This window comes from Bufo bufo, chromosome 1 (genome assembly GCF_905171765.1).
Source record: "Bufo bufo chromosome 1, aBufBuf1.1, whole genome shotgun sequence".
NCBI lineage: Eukaryota > Metazoa > Chordata > Amphibia > Anura > Bufonidae > Bufo > Bufo bufo.
In genome coordinates, this window is record NC_053389.1 from 190,264,463 (window position 1) to 190,289,941 (window position 25,479).

The following is a 25,479-nucleotide window of genomic DNA, read 5'->3' on the forward strand; positions in this document are numbered from 1 at the left end:
TTGTGCAGACGTATTGCAGCATGAGGCAGTAACTTCTTCAGGTTCTGCTGAACTTGATGGAGAAACATGTCTCTAGCAATGGTGTTCTTCATGGGCTCCGACACTAGAGGTTCATTGGGCAGGCATAGGGGCATTTTGCGTCCGGTCATGAGTTTGAATGGCGTGATACCGGTACTAGTTGCCTCGGTTGCTCGGATACCCATTAGCACGGCTGGAAGAGAGGTTACCCATGAGGTACCTTTCTCCAGTAATGCTTTGGAAAGCCGTGTTTTAATGGTCTGGTTCATCCGCTCAACGATGCCCGCAGACTGAGGGTGGTAAGGCACATGTAACCTTTGCTTTATGTCTGAAAGACCACAAAGCGCTTTCATTAGCTCTGTCTGACTCTATAACTCTGGGGATACCCCATCGTGACAGAACCTGTTCCCAAAGAACACGGGCAGTGGTTGCAGCCGAATCGTTGACCGTAGGGATGGCTTTTACCCATTTAGAGAAAACATCCAACACCACCAGCGCGTAACAACAGTTACGACTTCCTGCTGGTAAAGGTCCTATGTAATCAATTTGGATTGCGGACCAGGGACCATCTGCAGGGGAAACCCGCTGCAACACCGGCTTCAGGGCTGACGCCCTTGGGTTCACTTGAGCACATACCAGGCACTGTTGGCTAACCTCTTCCACTGTATTGGACATTTCTGGCCAGTATAATTTGTCTCTCAGAAGAGACAAGAGTTTATCCCGACCAAGGTGTCCAAACAGTTGGTTGTTCAGTCTCGTCAGTTCTGCTTGCAGATGCTGAGGAACCACGGGAAGAGGAAGTTGCTGTGTACCGGTATCATAACACAGGATCCTTTGTCATGTTGACCAGGGATGTTATGGTGATGTGATGTGTAAAAATAATATAGAGGTGCTCGTGCTGCCAGCAATTGTGGAATCCAATCAGGAATCGGTTCTCCAGTTGTGTTTATGAATAAATGGAGTAGTTGTAGACTGCCACTGGAGATAATTGATCAGGTGACCGGAACTGGGGTCATGTGACATTTTTATGAATGGGAAAAGAGGTGTATTTAAAAGGACCATCGTAGTGTTAAAGTGCATACAAAGGGAGGTGGTCAAGAAAAGTTGTTTTATGCTATATATTTATTTAAAAGAGTATGTTCTTATGCTAAAAGACAGTTTTATGAATATGTTTTATTTTGAATAGAGGTGCATGTAGATTAAGAGGGCGGGACGCATAATGTGACGCTCTGACCTTAAATACCACACCCGAGAGGGGTGGTTGCACGACATAAGATACTTTTAATATGCAGTTTTATTGTCCATCTTGTAAGTAGAATAAAATGCGTTTTGGAATTGCTCCCTTGTGGAACTTCACTATTGTGCACCTAACTTCTTTCCAGGGTTTGGGCGTTTGGATGTGCGCCCACGTCTGGATTCTGATTGTGTGGCTGCATTGTGAGGAACTCTTAACCTGGAGAACCGATTCCTGATTGGATTCCACAATTGCTGGCAGCGCGAGCACCTCTATTTTATTTTTGGATATTCAAGTAAACTTTACCCACATTACACAGTGGATTTGCAGCGCCGATAAGTACCATAACAGCGTCATAGAGACTTTCTATTATTTTATTCTTGTGATGTGTGCCATTAGAAGAGGATCTTTGGATTGTTCTTCCTCAAATGACACAGGGCCATTTTTCAGATTGGTTTGTCTTACTGCAATCCGGTAAGCTGCTAGCGGCTCAGTGCCTAGTTCCAGAAGGATCCCAGACATTGCTGCTAGTTTGGCCAATTCATCCGCCTTGTTGTTGCCTAGCGTCAAAGCCTCGTCCCCTTTCTGATTAGCAGGGATTTTAATGATAACTGCTTCCGCCGGGTGTGGCATGCCCTATTCCCACAGTTCTTTCAGGACCGACACATGAGCCAGAGGTTTGTTTTGCCTGTCCACAAATCCTTGTCTCTTCCATGTGTCAAGGTGCAGGGTGAAGGAGCGAACTACATATGAACTGTTGCTATATATACTGTAGTTTGTTTCCCTGGGAGTTGAAGGAGCAGAGCTTCCTTAACAGCCTCCAGTTCTATCCGCTGTGCCGACATGTGACCTGGCAACCTGACAAGACTCTGTGTACCGGTGGTCTCATCCAGCACAGCAACACCTGTCACATAGGTCCCATCCATGTACAATCGAGAGCCATCAACAAAGATGACACTGTCTTCTGGATGTCATTCGGTCCTGAACATTTCTGGCGCGTTGATTTGCGCTGGTTGTCCACAGTCATGTTCTGTTCCAGTCATGTTCAGTAACTAGGACAGAACATACTTGGCTTTGTGGTTCACCTTCAAATTCCGCCCACTGAGATCCATAATCCACCTCCCGAATCTCCTTTGAGAGACTCCGGGAAGTGTATCACGGAGCAGGAGGACCAAAGGAGAATGTGGAGTCTGCAAGGTGAGGGGCCTGAAGCCTACAATATGCTCAGTAGTTTTTACGGCATAGTGTATGGCTGCCAGTTGTTTGGCACACTCATCGAACCCTCGTTCAACGGGCGAAAGTAGCCTGGAGAAGTATCCCAGCAGTCTAGTATCGTACCCTATCTTCTGTAGGAGGACTGCTGAGTAGAGATGTCCCAAACTATTCGCCGGCGAACAGTTCCCGGCGAACATAGCTTGTTCGCGTTCGCCGCGGCGGGCGAACATATGCGATGTTCGGTCCGCCCCCTATACGTCATCATTGAGCAAACTTTGACCCTGTACCTCACGGTCAGCAGACACATTCCAGCCAATTAGCATACCCTCCCTCCCAGACCCTCCCACCTCCTATCAAAAAGCAAGGACAGCATCCGTCTTAGATTCATTCTGAAGCTGCAGTGTTAGTGAGAGCAGGAGAGTGCTGCTGCTGCTGAATTAATAGGGAAATCGTTAGCTAGGCCAGTGTTCTGTGTCCACTCCAGTCCTCAAAGACTCATCTGATCTGCTGTAAGCGTCCTGACAGCACCCCAAAAAGCCCTTTTTAGGGCTAGTACATCAGTCTGCTTTTTTTTTTTTATATATATATATTGCAGTTGCCTGCCAGTGTGTGTCAGGCCCACAGAGTGTACTGTGCCCACTGCCAGTGCCCACCACTCATATCTGGTGGCACAGTAGCTTGCAGATAAAAAAGTAATACCATTTTTTCTCTGTAATATAATTGCAGTTGCCTGCCGGTGTGTGTCAGGCCCACAGAGTGTACTGTGCCCACTGCCAGTGCCCACCACTCATATCTGGTGGCACAGTAGCTTGCAGATAAAAAAGTAATACAATTTTTTCTCTGTAATATAATTGCAGTTGCCTGCCAGTGTGTGTCAGGCCCACAGAGTGTACTGTGCCCACTGCCAATGCCCACCACTCATATCTGGTGGCACAGTAGCTTGCAGATAAAAAAGTAATACAATTTTTTCTCTGTAATATAATTGGAGTTGCCTGCCAGTGTGTGTCAGGCCCACAGACTGTACTGTGCCCACTGCCCACCACTCATATCGGGTGGCACAGTACCTTGCACGCATAGTACCACTAATGTAAAAAAAAAATGACAGGCAGAGGCAGGCCACCCCGCAGGGGCCGTCGTGGTCGTGATGCTGTGATTTCCTTTGGCCCTAGAATAATGCCCAGTGTTCAGAGGCCACGTACCCTGAACTCGAAAAGTTCTGAGGACATAGTTGACTGGCTAACACAGGACACCCAATCTTCTACAGCTTCTGCTCAGAACCTTGACGCACCATCCTCCTCCAGCTCAGCTTCGGGCACCTCTCAAGTTACCACTCGCCGGCGTGCCGCCACCACCAACACTAGCACCACAGCCGCTTCACTTGATCTGTCAGAGGATTTATTTACACATCAGTTGGAAGAAATGAGTGATGCGCAACCATTATTGCCAGAGGATGTAGATAACAGGGATATGTCTCAGTCAGGCAGCATTACACACATGGGCGTACGGTGTGATGATGATGATGTTGTACCCGCTGCTGCTTCCTTTGCTGAGTTGTCAGATACAAGTGAAGCGGTTGATGATGACGATTTGTTTCCGTGGATGTCACGTGGGTGCCCACTCGAAGAGAAGAAGAACAGGGGAAAAGTTCAGATGGGGAGACAGAGAGGAGGAGGAGATAAGTTGGAAGCAGGGGAAGGTCGTCGCAAGGAGCTAGTGGCACAGTCAGACAGCATGTATCAGCACCCGGGGTCAGCCAGACAGCACGCCAATCAACGCATGCTGTTGCCACCACCAGAATGCCGTCATTGCAAAGCTCAGCAGTGTGGAATTTTTTTTGTGTATCTGCCTCTGATAACAGCAATGCCATTTGCAACCTGTGCCAAAAGAAACTGAGTTGTGGGAAGTCCAACACCCACCTAGGTACAACTGCTTTGCGAAGACACATGATCTCACATCACAAACACCTATGGGATCAACACATGATGAGTACAAGCAGCACACAAACTCAAAGCCACCATCCTCCTCCTGGTCCAGCATCTTCAGCCACGTCAACCACTGCTGTCCTTCTTGCCCCCTCTCAACCACCCGCCACTCCGCCTCTTACCTTCAGCAGTTCCTGCTCATCTGCCCACAGTCAGGTGTCTGTCAAGGAAATGTTTGAGCGTAAGAAGCCAATGTCACAGAGTCACCCCCTTGCCCGGCGTCTGACAGCTGGCTTGTCGGAACTCTCAGCCCACCAGCTTTTACCATACAAGCTGGTGGAGTCTGAGGCCTTCAAAAAATTTGTAGCTATTGGGACACCGCAGTGGAAGGTACCCGGCCGAATTTTTTTTTCACAAAACGCAATTCCCAACCTGTACTCTATTGTGGAAAAGGAAGTCATGGCATGTCTGGCACACAGTGTTGGGGCAAGGGTCCATCTGACCACTGATACCTGGTCTGCAAAGCACGGTCAGGGCAGGTATATCCCATACACTGCGCATTGGGTAAACCTGCTGACGGCTGCCAAGCATGGAATGCGTGGCTCTGCAGAGGAGTTAGTGACACTGCCACGACTTGCAGGCAGGCCTGCTGCTACCTCCTCTACTCCTCCTACTCCATCCTCTTCGCTAACCTCCTCGGCTGAGTCCTCTTCTGCTGCTGCGTCTTGCTCCACATCAACTGCACCCCCCTAGCTCCCCAGGGGCTATTCCACATCCCAGATACAACAGTGTCACGCCGTCTTGGGGTTGACTTGCCTGAAAGCAGAGAGTCACACCGGACCAGCACTCCTGTCCACCCTGAACGCACAGGTGGATCAGTGGCTGACCCCGCACCAACTGGAGATCGGCAAAGTGGTGTGTGACAACGGAAGCAATTTGTTGGCGGCATTGAATTTGGGCAAGTTGACACATGTGCCGTGCATGGCACATGTGTTGAATCTGATCGTACAACGCTTTGTGCATAAGTACCCAGGCTTACAGGACATCCTCAAGCAGGCCAGGAAGGTGTGTGGCCATTTCAGGCGTTCCTACACGGCCATGGCGCACTTTTCCAATATTCAGCGGCGAAACAACATGCCAGTGAGGCGCTTGATTTGCGACAGCCCGACACGGAATTCAACACTCCTAATGTTCGACCGCCTGCTCCAACAAGAAAAAGCCGTCAACGAGTATTTGTATGACCGGGGTGCTAGGACAGCCTCTGCGGAGCTGGGTATTTTTTTGCCACATTACTGGACGCTCATACGCAATGCCTGTAGGCTCATGCGTCCTTTTGAGGAGGTGACAAACCTAGTCAGTCGCACTGAAGGCACCATCAGCGACATCATCCCATTTGTTTTCTTCCTGGAGCGTGCCCTGCGAAGAGTGCTAGATAAGGCCGTAGATGAGCGTGAAGAGGAAGAGGAAGAGTTGTGGTCACCATCACCACCAGAAACAGCCTTATCAGCATCGCTTGCTGGACCTGCGGCAACGCTGGAAGAGGAGTCTGAGGAAGAGGAGTCAGACGAGGAATGTGGCTTTGAGGAGGAGGAAGACCAACCATAGCAGGCATCCCAGGGTGCTTGTTGTCACCTATCTGGTACCCGTGGTGTTGTACGTGGCTGGGGGGAAGAACAGACCTTCAATGAGATCAGTGAGGATGAGGAACGGGACATGAGTAGCTCGGCATCCAACCTTGTGCAAATGGGGTCTTTCATGCTGTCATGCCTGTTGAGGGACCCTCGTATAAAAAGGCTAAAGGAGAATGACCTGTACTGGGTGGCCACGCTACTAGACCCCCGGTATAAGCAGAAAGTGGCTGAAATGTTACCGAATTACCGGAAGTCGGAAAGGATGCAGCAGTTCCAAAACAAGTTAAAAAGTATGCTTTACACAGTGAATAAGGGTGATGTCACAGCACAACGGGAATCTAACAGGGGAAGAGGTGAAAGTAATCCTCCTCCTACCACGAACACGCCGGCAAGGACAGGACGCTTTACAGACGTGTTGTTGATGGAGGACATGCGGAGCTTTTTAAGTCCTATGCATCGCCACAGCCCTTCGGGGTCCACCCTCAGAGAACGATTCGACCGACAGGTAGCAGACTACCTCACCTTAACTGCAGATATCGACACTCTGAGGAGCGATGAACCCCTTGATTACTGGGTGTGCATGCTTGACCTGTGGCCTGAGCTATCCCAATTTGCGATAGAACTTCTGGCCTGCCCCGCTTCAAGTGTCCTGTCAGAAAGGACCTTCAGCGAAGCAGGAGGTATTGTCACTGAGAAGAGAAGTTGCCTAGGTCAAAAAAGTCTAGATTACCTCACCTTTATTAAGATGAATGAGGCATGGATCCTGAAGGGACTGGCAGTGGGGAATGCATTTGACTAAAAAAGGCCTGATGAGATGCCTTGGGCTAAAAATGGTCCACACGCTGCTGTATTTAATTTTCTGCATGCCGGATGACTTGCGTGACTTCTCCGCCACCAACTAGGGTTCAAGCCGCAATGTTTTAGTGCACTTTCTGCCTGGAAAACATACATTTTTCCGGCATGTGTACTGCAACAATACCTAATTTTTCAGGCATGTGTACATGCCTAATTTTTCTGGCCTCTGGTGCTGCACTGTGGCTGCAAAGACAAAACAAAAAAAAAGGCACATACTGTACATGTGTCAATTCCCCTTCGTGATCATTACCTTGTTGTGGTGAAGGGGCTTGCGTATCACAATGAAGCGATCACCTCTATGAGTGTGTTGGCAATGGCAATGTTGGCACACCCCAGATGATAAGGTCGTTGCTTCATTGTGAACAGACCAAAAGCGATCGGCTGGATAATTTTGCATAGAAAAAACATGAATTTTCTTTGTGATCATCTAAGGTGATCATTAAAGCCTACTAGGCCAACAATGGGCCCACACTGCAGAATCATTGTTTTCTGGGTCACTTAACTGTCACTGAACTACCTCAGCACGACCATCGAAAAACCGCCATCGCCTGCAATCTCCCAAACGTGTGCACGAGCACAGTCATCACTACACCAAGATTGACGCATAGAGGAATACACTTTATGTCATGAGTGTGTCAACTATTGACAACTCTTTGCGGTTGTCTAAAATCTATTCGATACACGTCCCCTGATAGGGGACGTAACAGGGATTAAACTGATAAGAATAGTACTACTTAACACACCACTCATATAGGGTGGCACAGTACATTGCACGGCGCACGCGCAGTGCCCCAAATTGGAAGTAAGAGGACCAACCAAGCATCTTTTTCCATCTCCCGGTTCCTAAAATCTATTCCATACACCGACCCCTGATAGGGGACAAAACAGAGATTAAACTGATAGGAATAGTACTACTTAACATACCACTCATATAGGGTAGCACAGTACATTGCACGGTGCACGCGCAGTGCCCCAAATTGGAAGTAAGAGGACCGACCAACCATCTTTTTCCATCTCCCGGTTCCTAAAATCTATTCCATACACCGGCCCCTGATAGGGAACGTAACAGGGATTAAACTGATAGGAATAGTACTACTTAACACACCACTCATATAGGGTGGCACAGTACATTGCACGGCGCACGCGCAGTGCCCCAAATTAGAAGTAAGAGGACCGACCAACCATCTTTTTCCATCTCCCGGTTCCTAAAATCTATTCCATACACCGGCTCCTGATAGGGGACGTAACAGGGATTCAACTGATAGGAATAGTACTACTTAACACACCATTCATATAGGGTGGCACAGTACATTGCACGGCGCACGCGCAGTTCACCAAATTGGAAGTAAGAGGACCAACCAACCATCTTTTTCCATCTCCAGGTTCCTAAAATCTATTCCATACACCGGCCCCTGATAGGGGACAAAACAGAGATTAAACTGGTAAGAACAGATTTTTTTAATAAAAAAAAAGAGGACAGCCTCTGCGGAGCTGGGTATTTTTTGGCCGCGTTACTGAACGCTCATACACAATGGCTGTAGGCTCATGCGTCCTTTTGCGGAGGTGACAAACCTGGACAGTCAAACCCAAGGCAACATCATCGACCTCATCCCATATGCGTTTTTTCTGGAGCGTGCCCTGCGAAGAGTGCTGGATCAGGCCGTAGATGAGCATGAAGAGGAAGGATTGTGGTCACCATCACCACCAGAAGCAGCCTTGTCGTCGTCGATTGCTGGACCTGCGGCAACGCAGAGAGAGGAGTCTGAAGAAGAGGAGTCAGAGGAGGAAGGTGGCTTTGAGGAGGTGGAAGACCAAACACAGCAGGCGTCCCAGGGGACTTGTTGTCACCTTTCGGGGACCCTTGGTGTTGTACGCGGCTGGGTGGATGAAGAGACCTTCAATGACGTCAGTGAGGACAAGGAACGGGACATGGCTAGCTTGGTATCCAACCTTGTGCAAATGTGGAGTTTGCGGTTGTGCAAATGGACTGTTTGCGGTTGTTTGCGGTGCGTTAAACGGGGAGTTTGGTCTGTCAGAGTTTGGTCTGTCACTGTGAAGCGGGCGTAACCCTTACACTACCTGATCGATACAACATCATACCTGATGTTTTAAAGCACGTTATTCCAAACAATTTAGGAATGTTAGGTGATTTATGCCCTTTATGGATTAAAACCCGACTCTGCGTCAAATACGTAATTTTCCATTGGAGTTTTGCCATGGATCCCCCTCTGGCATGCCACAGTCCAGGTGTTAGTCCCCTTGAAACAACTTTTCCATCACTATTGTGGCCAGAAAGAGTCCCTGTGGGTTTTAAAATTCGCCTGCCTATTGAAGTCTATGGCGGTTCGCCCGGTTCGCCCGTTCGCGAACATTTGCGGAAATTCGCGTTCGCGAACTGAAAATTTTATGTTCGCGACATCTCTACTGCTGAGATAGACTCTGTCCCTACATGCACCTGTATGGCCATTTCCCTTTCTGGATGGGGAGTGGCCAATACAGGAGCCGAGGAGAGGTTTCTTTTCAAGGTAGAAAAGGCCTCCTCCTGAGCATCAGACCAACCTTTGAGTGACGGTTCTTCTCATCGGAGGAGTTCATAGAGAGGTTTCGCTTTGGCAGCAAAATCTTCCATGAACTCCCTCATAAAATTGGCTACTCCCAGGAATTTTCTCAAATCCTGTAAAGTGCCAGGCCTAGCTAACCTTACCATGGCTTCCACTCGGGCCGCCACAATCCCTTTGGCTCCAAAAGAAATTTGGACCCCAAGGAAGGTCGCCTCTGCTTTGGCCAAATTTGCCTTGTAGGGACTCAACTTGAGTCCTGACCTGGCCAGGACTCCCATTAGCTTTCTCAGCAGAACCAAGTGTTCTTTTTTGGTTTCTGTGTGCAAGTGCAAGTCGTCCACATATTGCAGAAGACATTCCGGCCGTGAAAACACACTCAGTATGGCCGCCAATGCCTGGTGAAAATACGTGGGACTGCTGTGGAACCCCTGGGGGAGTACACAAAACTTGTACTCTTTGTCCCCCACCGTAAATGCAAATTTGTACCTGCAGTTTTCGGTGCATTCAATGGAAAAGAAACCATTGGCAACATCTATGGTCGAGAATACGCGACTTTTGCCGCTTATTCTGGCCATGATGTCGGGTGTCTGTGCCACCACTGGAGCAGACATTAGGGTGTACTTGTTAAGGACCCGGAGGTCTATGGCAAGCGTCCATGCATTGGTGTCCTTCTTCTTTACTGGCCAGAGAGCATTGTTGCATTTTGAATTGCCCTCTATGACCACACCCCTAGTTTTCAATTCCTGGACAGTGTCCATAATTGAATGGGCGGCTTCTGGCGGAAAGCATTATTGGTGTTGTGGTGGAGGGTCGGGACCTTGTATTTCCACCTGAACTCCAATAAGTCTGCCACAATCATTTTTGCTCTGGGCCCACAGATCGGGATGCTCATACACAATAGGCTCAAGGTCTGGATTGTGTGAGACCTCTGGCCATTTGTGTTCGAGCACGTCAGTAGAATTTTCTACTGCTGGCAAAAGTTGGTCCCAGACACTGGCGTTGGATGACAAACACCTTGAATTTTCTGGGGCCCTTCCATACAATACAGTTTGCCAGATCTAAGATTCACCCATTTTGGGTCATTACGTCGGTTCCGATGATGTTGTCAGAACCGGATTAATACCACATTGGGATCTTAAGGGTTATGTATCTGGCAATCTGGACAATAACTTCTTCAATTCTGTGGGCCTTCACCCCCCTTGTTGGTGATCAAATCCAATCTGGTCTTTTATCCTGGCTATTATGTGGGGTTTCCCTGTAGAATCCAGTATGATGGGACATACTGACGCCAGATCTTTAAGGAACCCTGATCTTTAATCAATTTGTACTAGACTCCCAGTAGGTACCTGTGAGGTACATACTGCCACTTGAGGGTTCTTACCCTGAACACTTGGTGTGGAATCCAAGGATTCCACACCCTCTACTGTCTGGGCTGGGGTATTCACAATGGCCACACGCTTTGGTGCCTCCCCTTGTGAATGTCCCAGATTTTTCTCAACCTGTTTCCCCACTGATCTGGCATAATTGGGTTTCATCTTGAAACCATTATTATTGCCATTTTTTTCTGGATTAGCACGATTATTTTGTGGCCGTTGTGGTCAATTCCTCTTTATGTGACCATATTGAAAACACAGAAAGCATCGAATGCTTCCTGTCTTTTCCAATGGCGGGGCCGTGGGGCGAACAGTTGAATTAGATTTGGTGTGCTGTACACGTTCATCTTGATATCTAACGTGTACAGGCACACGCTTCCACACTTTGACCGATTTTTTATTGTGCAGTGTATCCTGTCTACACTGAGGGATGTCTCCCTAGCTGCACTCAGCCGGATTGCAGTATCAAGGTATGGGAACTTTTCCACAAACATACGGATCATACCCTGTGGAATTCCGATACCTTGATCCTTCGTAACTTTCCTGTACATAGCTTCAAACCGACTACACAAAGATAAAGGCTCATCATGTATAGTGGGCTTGAATTTAGTCATGATATCCGGAGTAACGTCCCAATGGCCCGTTGCCAGTCTCATGAGTATGGAGAGACGTTCCTCCTAATCATGAAACTGTCCATTTTTGGGTTGCGTCCTCCCCGTTACCTCATACCTTTGATTCAGATGTGTAGGCAATCATAATTTTAATAACTCCATATGATATTCGGGAGCCACTGAATATTTGTTACAATGACCCTCGAAAATATCGCATGAAGTGAACGGATGTACATTGGGATCGTATTTTGGGATCTCCTTGCAGATCCATGACAGGAAATGTATCCTTTCCATACTTTTGTGGTTAGGATAAACCTCCCCCTGTCTTTCCGGACGCGTTGGCGGATTGGAGGTGGTATATTATCAACCACTTCCCTATCCCCAAGTGTTGTCCTGATCTTGGATTCGGCTGCTATATCTGTGCTCCCTGGGTGTTGGGGAGAACTGTAGCATCCGTTCCACCTGTCCCCTAGTGCAGGGATGGCACTCCAGCTGTTGCAAAACTACATCTCCCATCATGCCTGGACAGTCTACAGCTATCAGCCTACAGCAGGGCATGGTGGGAGTTGTAGTTTTACAACAGCTGGAGAGCCGCAGGTTGGCCATGCCTGCCCTAGGGTCTAGAGCGTCGGATGTTTGAGCCGTGGGAGACATCGGCACCGTTGCCGCTGTCTCCCCCTATGCCGTTCCCGAAACGCAAACCTGTTTCGTGGGCAACATGCCGTTAGCACCAGGCCGTGACAGATTCGAGATTACCTGTTGCAAATCCGCAATGGTCTGCGTTTTTGCAGCCAGGTCCTCTTGAAGTTGAAAAATGAGTGCATCAGTTGATGCCACACTGTTCTTGAACTGATTTATCTCAGTGTATTTATCTCAGTGTACAGTCTGAGCAGCTCCTTCTCCATGTCAGAGTAGAAACTCTCCTTTTCCGAGAGTCCAGACTCTAACACATAAATTTCTCTGCCCCTCTCAACTGTACACTGGGCCTTTTCTTGCAGTTAAGTTTCTAATGTGTGTACATGATTGATGTTCTCAACACAACAATTGCAGTGAAAGTTTGCCGTGTTGGAAACTTCCTCTGCCCTTGTTGTGCTGGTGAGTGTCTCTGCGTGTTCTGGCTTCCAAATGGTATCCTCAAAGGTGTAAACCAATTTAGCTAACATTTGGAGCCATTTGTTGGTTTTATTGAATACACTTTTACTAATACAAATTGTATCGTGAGTGTATGCCTGGTCCAACAAAGTGGACCATAGCAGCTCTGTAGTTTTGTAAGTGGGGAGGATGATGGGGTTGAATGTATTGTGTTTGCCTAGGTGTTGCAGTGTGGAGTCCATACTCACTTTTTGATGAGAGGTCATCTTCTTTGGTGCTGTACTTTCCTGTCCTTGGATGCTGGGTGGAGGAGGTCCTCTAATATCCTGAACGCCTTCTCCCGACCAGATGAACTTCTGTTCAGCTCCAACGGTAATGGTTCTCTCTCAGTGGCGGTATGTGAAGACTTCTTGCAGTTGTTTATTGGGCGTGTAAGGCTACTTTCACACTTGCGTTGTTCTTTTCCGGCATAGAGTTCCGTCACAGGGGCTCTATACCGGAAAAGATCAGATAAGTTTTATCCCCATGCATTCTGAATGGAGAGTAATCCGTTCAGTTTGCATCAGGATGTCTTCAGTTCAGTCGTTTTGACTGATCAGGCAAAAGAGAAAAGCGCAGCATGCTACGGTTTTCTCTCCGGCGAAAAAAACGGAAGACTTGCCTGAACGCCGGATCTGGCATTTTTCCCCATAGGAATAAATTAGCGCCGGATCCGGCATTCAGAATACCGGAATGCCGGATCCGTCGTTCCGGCATGCGCATGCGCAGATCGGTAAAAATGTGAAAAAATGTAAAAGACGGATCCGTCGGTCCGCATGACAAGCGGAGAGACGGATCCGTCCTTGCAATGCATTTGTGAGACGGATCCGCACCCGGATCCGTCTCACAAATGCTTTCAGTCAGCGGCAGATCGGCGGATCCGGCGGGCAGTTCCGACGACGGATCACACTGCTGCAAGTGTGAAAGTAGCCTAAGGCAATCAGAAAATAATTAATACACAAAAATCAGAATAGATTTTGATTCTCTGCTGTAGATTTTGGTCTGTGTTTAGCTCTGATTGAAAAATCGCGTTATCTGTCCAAACTATCAGGCCCTGGACGCTCAGAAACCACTGACCGCGTAACTCTTGCCTGACTAGTTCACAGAATAAGCGATTTTCGTCACCAAAGCCCAACACAGACACAAATTCCTAGCAGTGGGCCTGGCTCGCCATTGTTAAAGGGAAGATACATTATTGATATTTTGGGTAATCTCAATAAATAATATTCATAAATAGGAGTGAGTCGTCTATTGATGAATCCGCCTAATTATAACTTAAAAGAAACTACTTCTGTTGCCTTATCTAATTACTGAACTACGTGCGAATTACTGCTACGGCGGCGACTACTACAATAAATGACTATACGCTGTACTTTGAATAATAAAAGGCATTTATTAAAACAATTACACGTCTACAGTCTATTATTGCTATAATTATATATATTTATATCAATGGACATATAAATATATATACTTATAGTCACACACAGTAATACATTAACAACACTATAATATACCTAAACTACGCTAAACACAATACAATATCTTACATAATTCCAACCTGGCTATATACTCTGTCCCTACGGGGTAAAAAGGGGTTAAACACCACAATATAATCAGGGCAATGCAGTGCTGGGGTTAGCTGGGGTTCAGGGATTGCAGGGGTTAATCTGCAGAGGTACAGGGATCAGGGGTAAAATACAGGGGAATAAGGTTGTTCAGTGGTATATAAAGGGTTAATGCAGGGAATGCATGGCAGGGTTAATACTGTAGGGGTGAATATTGCAGGGGTAAATGTGTTGGTGGCAGTAGGATAATGGCAGGGATGAAAGGCTTAATGATAATCGTTGGTGGTATAGGGTACTCAGCCAGCTTCCAGGGGTGCTCGTCTCTAGGGGACGATCTTCCAATGTACTGCTCGTTCTCCTGGGAAATGATTCTCTTGTCCGGGCTGCACAGCTCAACAGCTGCCGGCATTAATTCACATTGACTTGCATTAGTGCCGGATCCGGCATTGCAAAACAACTGAAGGAAAACTGTGAAAAAGACTGCAAGACTGATCTGTCCATCCGCATGACAAGCGGAGAGACGGATTCGTTCTTGCAATGTATTTGTAGATGGATCCGCACCCGGATCCGTCTACAAATGCTGTCAGTTGTCACACTGATCGGCGGATCCGGCAGGCAGCTCTGACAACGGAACTGCCTGCCGGATCACACTAACGCTAGTGTGAAAATAGCCTTAGCGTTTAATAGAACAGGTTCTGTAAAAATCTATGTGGAATCAGCTGACGACGGTGTAAAAGGAGTGCGATCTTTCATGCTATAGTAGGATCTTGGGCCTCTGCACAGTTCTTTATACCTGGCGCTAACATTGACTTGTAAGGGTCCATTGACACGTCCGCAAAATGGGTCCGCATCCGTTCCGCAATTTTGCGGAACGGGTGCAGACCCATTCATTTACAATGGGGCCGGAATGTGCTGTCCGCATCCGCATTTGCGGATCCGCACTTCTGCATCCGTGCTTCCGTTTCCCCAAAAAAATAGAACATGTCCTATTCTTGTCCGCAATTGCGGACAAGATTAGGCATTTTCTATTATAGTGTCGGCGATGTGCGGTCCGCAAATTGCAGAGTGCACATTGCCAGTGTCCGTGTTTTGCGGATCTGCAAAACACTTACGGACGTGTGAATGGACCCTAACGCTGAGTTCACACTTGAGTTATTTGGTCAGTTATGTCTCCATAACTGCCCAAATAAGTGAAGTGTGCAGTGATTCTAAGAGCGACGCCTGTCATCTGCATGTCACACTGACTCACGGTTTCACTACCACACTTTTTCACTACCTATGCGTGTTTCTGCAAGGCACAGTGTTCTACACCACTATACAGGTTCTATGCAGCCATGAAATAGCTGTTTTTTAACACGATTCGCCACAAATAAATTTGGATCTAATCTTTTTGGAAAATTCGGCGAACTGACTGAATTGAATTTTTAAGAAATCCGCTCATCTCTAACTATAAGGTATGCACCAGGGTGCTTAGGTGCGTGGCTCCTGTTATACTCTCTGGAGTTCTTCCCCCAACACAGTCACTGTACTCAATTCTAACAACGCAGACTCTCTTGGTACACTAGGTGCCTTCTGCTTTTTACTAAACTCCTCTGCAGAAATATGTCATTGGTAACATTGCTGCTAGAGATGAGCGAATCGAAGTTGACATAGTGGAATTCAATCCAAATTTCAGAAAAAATTCGATTTGCACTAAATCCAAATTTCCTCACGCTTTGTTGTAACGAATCGCATTTTTTCCTAAAATGGCTGCTGCACGTGTTTAGACATGGAGCAAAGAACTCTGGGAACAAGGGATCACCCACAATGCCATCCATGCAGCCAATCAGCAGCCAGACAACCCTGTGATGTCACAGCCCTATAAATAGCCTCAGCCATCTTGGATTCAGCCATTTTCCAGTGTACTTAGTGCAGGTAGAAACGTTAGCAGGCACTAGGGAAAGTGGTAGAAAAGACTTTAAAACTTTTTTTTGGCTGAATAGAAGTTCAGGAAAAGATCATTAGAAGTGTAGGGAAAGGATAGGGAGGAATTATTCCACACTATAAAAAGGAGAACAGGGTCCAATAGGGGAGTGTACAGCCTGAGTAATAGGAGCAATCCTATTACACCTTGCTGCACTGACTGGGGATCCAAATTGCCATTATACTACTGCTTTTAGGTTTGCAATAGATGATACCTCTGTAATTCCAGCAAACCTTGCTTGTTATTGGGGTGCAAGTGCTGTGTGATACAGCCATTAACAGGGTGTATTACTAGGAAATATTTGTACGTCTTAATAGTTATAGCAGTTATATGTTCTAAAGCATTTTTTGGGGTGTATTAGTGGTAAAATGGGCTTATTAGCCATTCAGCGGTGCAGTTATATGTTTTAAAGCCTTTTTTGTGATGTATTAGTGGGGGAAAAAATTTATTATTTATTGCTGTGCGGTGAAGTGAGAAAATTACAGCCTTTTTTGGGGGTATTAGTGGAAAAAAAGTATTATTAGCTGTTCAGCGGTGCAGTTATATGTTCTGAAGCCTTTTTTGGGGTGTATTAGTGGGGGGAAAAAGGCTTATTAGCCGTTCCGCAGTGCATTTATATGTTTTAAAGCCTTATTTGTGGTGTATTAGTGGGGGAAAAAGGCATTATTTGTTGTTGCGCGGTGAAGTGAGAAAATTACAGCCTTTTTTGGGGTGTATTAGTGTGGAAAAAAAAGTGTTATTAGCTGTTTAGCGGTGCAGTTATATGTTCCTGCTGCTACCTCCACACTCTGTCATTGTGCCACTCTGTGGTCTCCTCCTGCTGCTGCCAAATCACAACTCTGTGGTCTTCTCATGCTGCTGCTGCTACCTCAACATTATGTCACTGGGCCAATCTGAGGTCTCCTCATGCTGCTGCTGCTGCCACCTCCACACTCTGTTATTGAGCCACTCTGTGGTCTCCTCATGCTGCTGCCACCTCACCACTCAGGTCTCCTCTTGTTGCTGTTGTCACCTCCACACTATGTCATTTTGCCACTCTGTGGTCTCCTCATGGTATATCATCTGGGGATGAGAGTGAAAGAGTGAGTATTATCATGTCGTTGCTTAAAGGGGACGCTCAGTTTTGGGCATTTTCTCTAACGACCGGATCATAGTCCCTCTGGTCGCTAGATACATTTTTCAGAGCGCTAGGTCTTATCTACGATGACCCAGATCGGATCTCCCTGGCCGAGACCAAGTTACGTGGTTTACGGCAGAAAGAGCGTTCCGCGGAGATCTATTGTTCTGAATTTAGGAGATGGGCTATGAATACAGAGTGGAATGATCCAGCTCTCCGTAGCCAATTCTGTCAGGAATTATCCGAGAGGCTAAAGGATGCTTTGGCCTTTCACAAAAATCCTGAGTCATTGGAAGCGACTATGTCCCTTGCTTTACGTATGGATAGATCCCTGAGAGAGAGATCTAAGGTCCCTCACTGTTAGGACGAACTATCATATAATGTGATGGCTTCTTCTAACACCTTGGGTGGAGAGACTACTGAGTTTATGCCTGGTGACGAACCTATGCAGTTAGGGGGAGCTACCCCTGGGCTTGCTTGCAAGAGTTTTAGGCATGAGAAGGGAGTATGTTTACAGTTAGGGGGAGCTACCCCTAGGCCTGCTTGTAAGAGTTTTAGGCATAAAAAGGGAGTATGTTTTTTCTGTGGAAAAAGGGGACATTTTATTAATGTTTGTCTTTACGTTTAGCGTCAAGGTGAAAACAAAAAGAAAACAATGTTTAATTCGCATCTTACTCTTGGTAGTGTGGGTGGGAAATCAGAGAACTTACTTTTGTCATTTACTGGTAGTACCTGATTTCTCCTGTCTGCCGAGGTGGCTCTAGAGTCCAAAACTGTGGGAATTTAGGTGTTTATTGACAGTGGGGCAGGTGTTCACCTAGTTGATGGTCAGTTCGTCCTTTTGCATGGGTTGACGACAAGTGCATTAGAGAAAGATATTTCTGTGTTTGCAATAGACTCCGCACCACTTTCTCAGAGATGTTTGTCACAGGTGGTGCAGGACATCCGTTTAAGAGTGGATGATTTTCCTCAGGAATCCATTTCGTGTTTTGTACTGGAGGGATTGCCTGCTCCGTTGGTTCTGGGTTTACCATGGTTGAGCAAACATAATCCTACCACTGACTGGCAAGCGAGACAGATACTCGATTGGAGTGATTATTGCATGGACAACTGTCTTAATACATCTCTTTCTGTCTTTACCACTAAAGCTGTTTCCTCTTTCATTTCTGATTTTTCTGATGTATTTCCTGAGAGTGGTTGCCAGGATTTACCCCCACACCGGGAATATGATTGTCCTATCAATCTTATTCCCGGAGCAAAGTTGCCCAAATCTAGGTTACTGTATATAACCTTTCTGAACCCGAAAGAGTGGCCATGCGAGAGTATATTGCCAAAAGTTTGGCTAAGGGACATATTAGACCTTACAAGTCCCCAGTGGCAGCAGGGTTTTTCATTGTAAAGAAGAAAGACGGAACTCTTAGGCTATGTCTGGACTTCCGTGAGGATTACGGTCCGTGATCCATACCCTTCAGTTGATTCCTGAGTTGTTTAATCAGATTGTTGGTGCCAAGGTGTTCTCCAAGTTGGACCTAAGGGGGCATATAATCTGGTCAGGATCAAGGAGGGGGATGAATGGAAGACAGCGTTTAATACCCCAGAGGGTCATTTTGAGAATCTGGTCATGCCGTTTGGGTTAACTAATGCTCCTGCGGTTTTCCAGCATTTTGTTAATTATATCTTTCATCATCTGGTGGGGAGATTTGTTGTTGTGTATCTGGATGACATACTAATTTATTCTCCAGATATGGACACTCATCAGGATCATGTGAGACAGGTGTAACAGATCCTAAGAGAGAATAAATTGTATGCCAAGATGAAGAAGTGTGTATTTGCAGTTCAGGAAGAGCAATTGCATGATTTTCCTATTGTATGACGTAAAGTCATGATTTTATTAAAGACACGGAGGCGAGTATTGCATCACTCCTTCTTTACTGAAATTCCACAGCAGCAAAGAATTAACATAAAAACCAAGGGCAAACCCCCAAATAACCCCTCCCATTAACCAGTCCATAAATAGGTCCTCTCTTGTCATCTCTTCCTCTTTCTTTGATGTGACTAGCCGATCCACACTTGAACACTGGACCGAAACTCTCCCAACCGAACTCCAACCGGGACCCATGGAACGAGAACTTGAAACCAGAACTCAACCGGAACAGCGGTCATCTGGAACTAAGAACCTCTTGGAACCATCACAGGGTGTATATCAGGAATCAACCTACGGAGACAAACAGAATAAAACGAGGTAATTCATAGAATCTGAAATCTTATCCAATCATGTGGAAATAAAACGCCAAATATAAATAAAATATAATACAACCATCCGATCATCAGAAACACAAGAAGGGAGGGAAGCAGAAGGGTGGGCAATACTCGCCTCCGTGTCTTTAATAAAATCATGACTTTACGTCATACAATTGGAAAATCATGCAATTTTATAACAAGACACGGAGGCTCATATTGCAAGTTTAAAGCGACGACATTACAGTAGAAAAGGCATGAGGAGGTGGCCTGAAGTAAAACTCCCTAAACGTCGAAGCCCTAGACCAATCTGCTAATCGTAGAACATCCTCTAAACGGGCTCCTGCAACGGTCATGGAGGTAGCCGAAGCTCCCCTAATCGAATGAGCCGTGAATATAGACGTATCAACTCCGGCTTGAGATAAAATCCACTTAACCCAACGGGATAGGGTGATACTAGTAACCGGAAGGAAAGGTCTGCGGAAGGAAATTAATAGTTGTGGGGCAGCAGGGTCACGCAATGAAGTTGTGCGGTCTAAATACTCTTTCAAACATTGCACCGGGCAAAGAGATACGTTATCCGGAAAGGCCGGGTAGGATACCGACCGAATATTAGTCTTTGTGCGGCGAAATATGTTAAAGGAAACACCACTTGGAGTAAAAGATAGAGCATCGAAATCCAAGGCTCTCACGTCTGAAACCTTTTTGCAGGAAATCAAGCACAGCAGGGTGACCAGCTTCGCCGAAATTTGGCGGAGGGATAAAGTTGAATTGAGGGGCCAAGCAGAGAAAAAACAAAGGACCAGCATAACATCCCAGGAACTAGTGAAACGGGGCCTGGGTGGACGAGATAACCGAGATCCTTTGAGAAGCCGGCACACCAAGGGGTGTTGACCTGCCGGGCAGCCCGCAAAACCTTGGTGGCGAGAAGAAATGGCTGAACGGAAGAGGTTAATGGACCTATAAGCTTTACCCTCGTCAAAAAGAGACGACAAAAACTCGATAACCCCACCCCACGCACCAGTCAGACCAACGTCTCCAGGCTGACTGATAAGCGCGTCGGGTGCCGGGGGCCCATGCGCTCTCCAAGAGGATAGGAGTCGTTCTCGATAAGCCTGTGACATCCCACTGCTCCCCGAAACTCTGCACGCGAGAAGACGGAGAGAGCCGTCTGTAACCAGTGGATGACGTTGGTCCAGGGGTCCGCGAAGGAGATCCGGAAACGATGGAAGAAGAAGGGGGTCCTCCACTAAAAGTTCCAGGAGTTGAGGAAACCATGATTGGGCTTGCCAAAAGGGAACCACCAGCACCAAGTCTGCCAGTTGCCGACGAACCTGCGATAGCACCCGCGGGATGAGTGCAAATGGAAGGAAGGCATAAGCTAGATGACCCGACCAATCCTGTAGTAGGGCATCCACAGCCTCCGACAGAGGGTCTGGTCTCCAACTGTAGAAGCGTGGCAGCTGGGCGTTCCAACGTGAGGCAAAGAGGTCCATAGAGAGAGGTCCCCAAATCGACATGATGGAGGAGAACACCGCTGAATCTAATCTCCAATCGATGAAGTCCGATGAGTGGCGAGAACTCCAATCAGCGAAAGTATTGCGAAGTCCTGGGATATATTCAGCGATTACCGTGAAGCCTTTGTCGAGGCAAAAGGTCCAAAACTCCTTCGCTAGGTGGGTCAGAATCTATGAATGGGTGCCCCCCATGGCATTGACATAACGCACGGCTGACACATTGTCCATCCTGAGCCTGATGCATGCCGATATCCTGTCGTTGGTGAAGCTGCGTATGGCAAAGGATCCTGCCAACAGTTCCAGAGCGTTTATGTGAAGGTGAGATTCGTTGCCTGACCAGGGACCTCCGGTGGAGACCCCATTGCAGTATGCACCCCAGCCGAGGAGACTGGCATCTGATTCCACAATTAGATCGGGTTGAGGTCCCACGATGGCCTTGCCATTCCACACGTCGAGGTTGGATATCCACCACACGAGTTCGTCCCTTGTCTCGCGATCCAGGGTCACCACGTCCGCATAGGATGCTCCCGCTTGTAGGTGGGCGATCTTGAGCCGTTGCAACGCTCGATAATGAAGAGGAGCCGGGAAAATCGCCTGGATAGAGGAGGAGAGAAGGCCGATAATGCGCGCCAGGTGACGAAGCGACAACTGAGGAAGTTTCAGAGCGTGACGTAGTTCCTTGCGTATGGACCTGACCTTGGGTCCTGGAAGGCGTAGGGTTAGTTCGCTGGAGTTCACCACAAAACCCAGAATTTCCATCGACCTGGAAGGCTGTAGATGACAAAACCAAGACCTGTAATAAGAGACATCGCAGAGTGCAGGTGAGTTAGGAGCTCCGATGGGGATTGAGCCATGAAGAGGATATCGTCCAGATAGATCACAAGACGAATACCCCTACTGCGAAGCCAAGCCACCACTGGTCTCATCAATTTGGTAAAACACCAAGGGGCTGACGAGAGGCCAAACGGTAGGCACGCGAACTGCCAGAGGAGGTCGTGCCAGCGAAACTGGAGGAGCAGTCTGGACTGGGGGGACACAGGAACCGTCAGGTAGGCATCCTTCAGGTCTAATTTCACCATCCAGTCCCCTGGAAGTAGAAGGTCTCTGAGTAAATGAATCCCTTATATTTTGAAATGGCGGTAGCATACAAACCTGTTCAGATTCCGTAAATTTATTACTGGTCGGAATTGGCCTCCCTTCTTTTCCACCAAAAACACATTGCTGACAATCCCGACAGAATGGGAAGGAGCCCTCTCTATCGCTCCTTTGTCCAAAAGGGAATGGAGCTCTTGGTCCATGTAAGACTTGGCCGGTTCTGCCAAAACTAGCGGATGAGATCCGGAAGTGACAACTGAGAAACTACCAGATCTATCCGGAACCCTTGGACCGTGGCCAGCACCCACGGATCGGAGGTGACACGGTTCCAAGCGGGTAAAAAATGTCAGAGTCTGCCCCCGATACAATAGTTGAAAGAAAACCATAGGTTTTGAGGACTTACCGAGTGGACGTCTTGATCCAGAACTGCCTCTGAATCCTCTGGAGCGGTACGACTGACCCCTGGATGGGAAGAAGGAGGACTGCTGCCTCTGATCTTGGAACGAGGGACGTTGATTATAGGGACCTCGAGCGTTTCCACGCGTCTGGAACTAGACACGGCCGGACAGTCGGCCCCTGAAGCTGCCGGCCCTATTAGAGACACGCCCGTGGAACACCTTGCGCATGGAGCTCTGCGCTTTATCAAGCGCAGTAAATGCTCCCACAAATTTGCCTAAATCTTTAATAAAACTGTCGCCAAAGAGGAGCCCCTGAGCCTCCTTACCCGTCTCAGTTAATGCCATATTAGACAATTTGGGTTCAATCTTCATAAGAAGTGCTTTCCTCCGTTCAATGGAGAGTGAGGAATTGACATTCCCTATCAAACAAATGGCGTGCTGCGCCCAGCCACTGAGCTCTTCTGGGTCTATGGCGGTACCCTCTGTTCTGGCAGTTTCAGCCATTTCAAATATTTTAGTCAGGGGCCCTAGACTGTCTAAGAGCTTGTCTTGACAAGCCCGAAGAGCGGAGTCTAGGGCTTTGCGTGGATTAAATCCCGACTTGGAAAGGAATTGGATCATCTTTGGATCCACGTTAGGTGTCTCACACACTTTATTCGGTATTAAGGGACGGGGGCATTCAGCCTTTAACTTATTGCGGGTCTCCTTAGAGAGCAGCTTTCTCACTCTATTTTCTAAGTAGTGGGCCACATGAGGGATGGGCAACCATTCTGCCGACCTTGGATGGTGGAGGCTGTCCGGGTCAAACAGGGGTTCACCCTGCGGATCAATAAGGGAGTCAGGTCCCGGGGTACTAGCATCTGGACCCGCGCTAGAAGGGGGGGGGACGTGGTGGAGAAAACCCTTTTAACTCGTCAGCCACCCGGACCCCATCAAGGTCTATATCAGAGGTATAATGATCCTCACTCAAAACCTCCTCATCAGACTCCATTTCCGAGTCAGAACGGGGTTCGGGACGAGCCCGAGCGGACTTCCAGGGGCGCGCTTTTTCCGCCTGGCGCGGGCAGGCTCTCTTACGTGACCTAGGCACATTGTCTTTTGATGGAACTAAGCCATCTTCACAATCATTTCTGGAGGTAACACGAGTAGGGGCAACAGTCGTGGTGGCGACAGGGTTCTGCGCTCTAAGCGCCTGAGAAATAGATTGAGAAATCATAGAGGACACATTGCCCATGGCATTTGCAATAGCTGCAGAAATGGATTGTTGTAAATCCACCACATGGGACTCAGAATGAGTGTGACTTGAACCTGCAGGGGGCGGAATAGAGCTTGTGGTGGGGCTCACTAGAGAGGGCAGTGAAGGGATATCGCTGGGCAGGGACATGATAGAGGAGTTAGTCACTCCTGATGAAGAGCAGAAGAAAAAGTACCAGCAAAAGAAGCGATAACCAGAGCAGGCAGAAGCAGGTACCGATGCCAGACGTGCAGTGAACGGCGTCGCCGGAAACGGAACAGAGGGTGGAGGGGGAGGAGACAAGAACGCCCCTCTACACCCAAAGGAGTACTAAGATGGCGGCCGCGATATTAGCCTAGGCGCCGCAGGCTGTAATACAAAGCCCGTTGAAAAGTAAGATGGCGCCTGAGAATCTCGGGCCCGGCGCTCCCCCCCCCCCCCCCCCCCCCCCCGAGTGCGAATGCCGCCGAAGTCTCGCAAATCGCGAGACTTTGGGCGGCAAGAAGCGCAAACTACTTAACTAATAGAGGAGGAATGGCGCCGGGCAAACCCAAGTAAGGGGAAGAAGGGGAGACACAGAGGGCTCGATAAGAGAGAATATGGTCAGAAGCGAGACCAATCCACACTAAGTATGAAAGGAGAGAAAAATTAAACACCTAGACAATGAAAGAAAAATAGGGCAATATAAACCAGAGCACAGCGTTAACTCATAAGGTTATTAAGTCATAAGGTTATTAGTATCATAAGGTTATAAGATATAAAATCTTTTAACATTAATACAATAAGAACAACTTCATTAGTCAAAAACCAAGAGACACCTATCTGCTGTGGGCAGCAGCAAAGAAAGAGAAAGAGATGACAAGAGAGGACCTATTTATGGAGTGGTTAATGGGAGGGGTTATTTGGGGGTTTGCCCTTGGTTTTTATGTTAATTCTTTGCTGCTGTGGAATTTCAGTAAAGAAGGAGTGATGTAATACGAGCCTCTGTGTCTTGTTATAAAATTCCTGGGTTAGCTACTCTCATCTTCAGGTTTTCGTATGGATCCAGAGAAGGTCCGTGCTGTGTTGTAATGGGATCGACCCGAAAATCTGAAAGCGCTTATGCGGTTTTTGGGGTTCACCAACTACTACTGTAAATTCATTTTGAACTACTTTAATGTGGTTAAACCTTTAACGGACATGACTAGGAAAGGTTCGGATGTCTCAGTCTGGTCTGATGCAGCATTACAAGCTTTTTCTGCGGTGAAAGAATGTTTTGCTTTTGCTCCTATACTAGTGCAACCGGATGTGTCACAGACATTCTTTGTTGAAGTTGACGCATCCGAGGTAAGGGTAGGAGCAGTTTTGTCGCAGGGTGCTTTACCTAGAAAATTTGCATTCTTCTCTAAGAAACTCTCGGCTGCAGAAAGAAATTATGACATGGGTAATAGAGAATTGCTGGCCATTAAGTTGGCTTTTGAGGAGTGGCGTCATTGGTTGGAAGGAGCAATTCATCCTATTACTGTGCTTACCGATCACAAAAATCTGGCTTAGGGTACTTTCACACTTGCGGCAAAGGATTCCGGCAGGCAGTTCCGTTGCCGGAACTGCCTGCCGGATCCGTCAAAATGTATGCAAACTGATGGCATTTGTCAGACAGATCAGGATCCTGATCCGTATGACAAATGCATTTAAATGCCGGATCCGTCTCCCCGGTGTCATCTGGAAAAATGGATCCAGCATTTATTTACTTTTCACATTTTTTGCGGTGTGACCATGCGCAGACTGCAATGCCGGATCTGTTTTGCCGAAACACTCG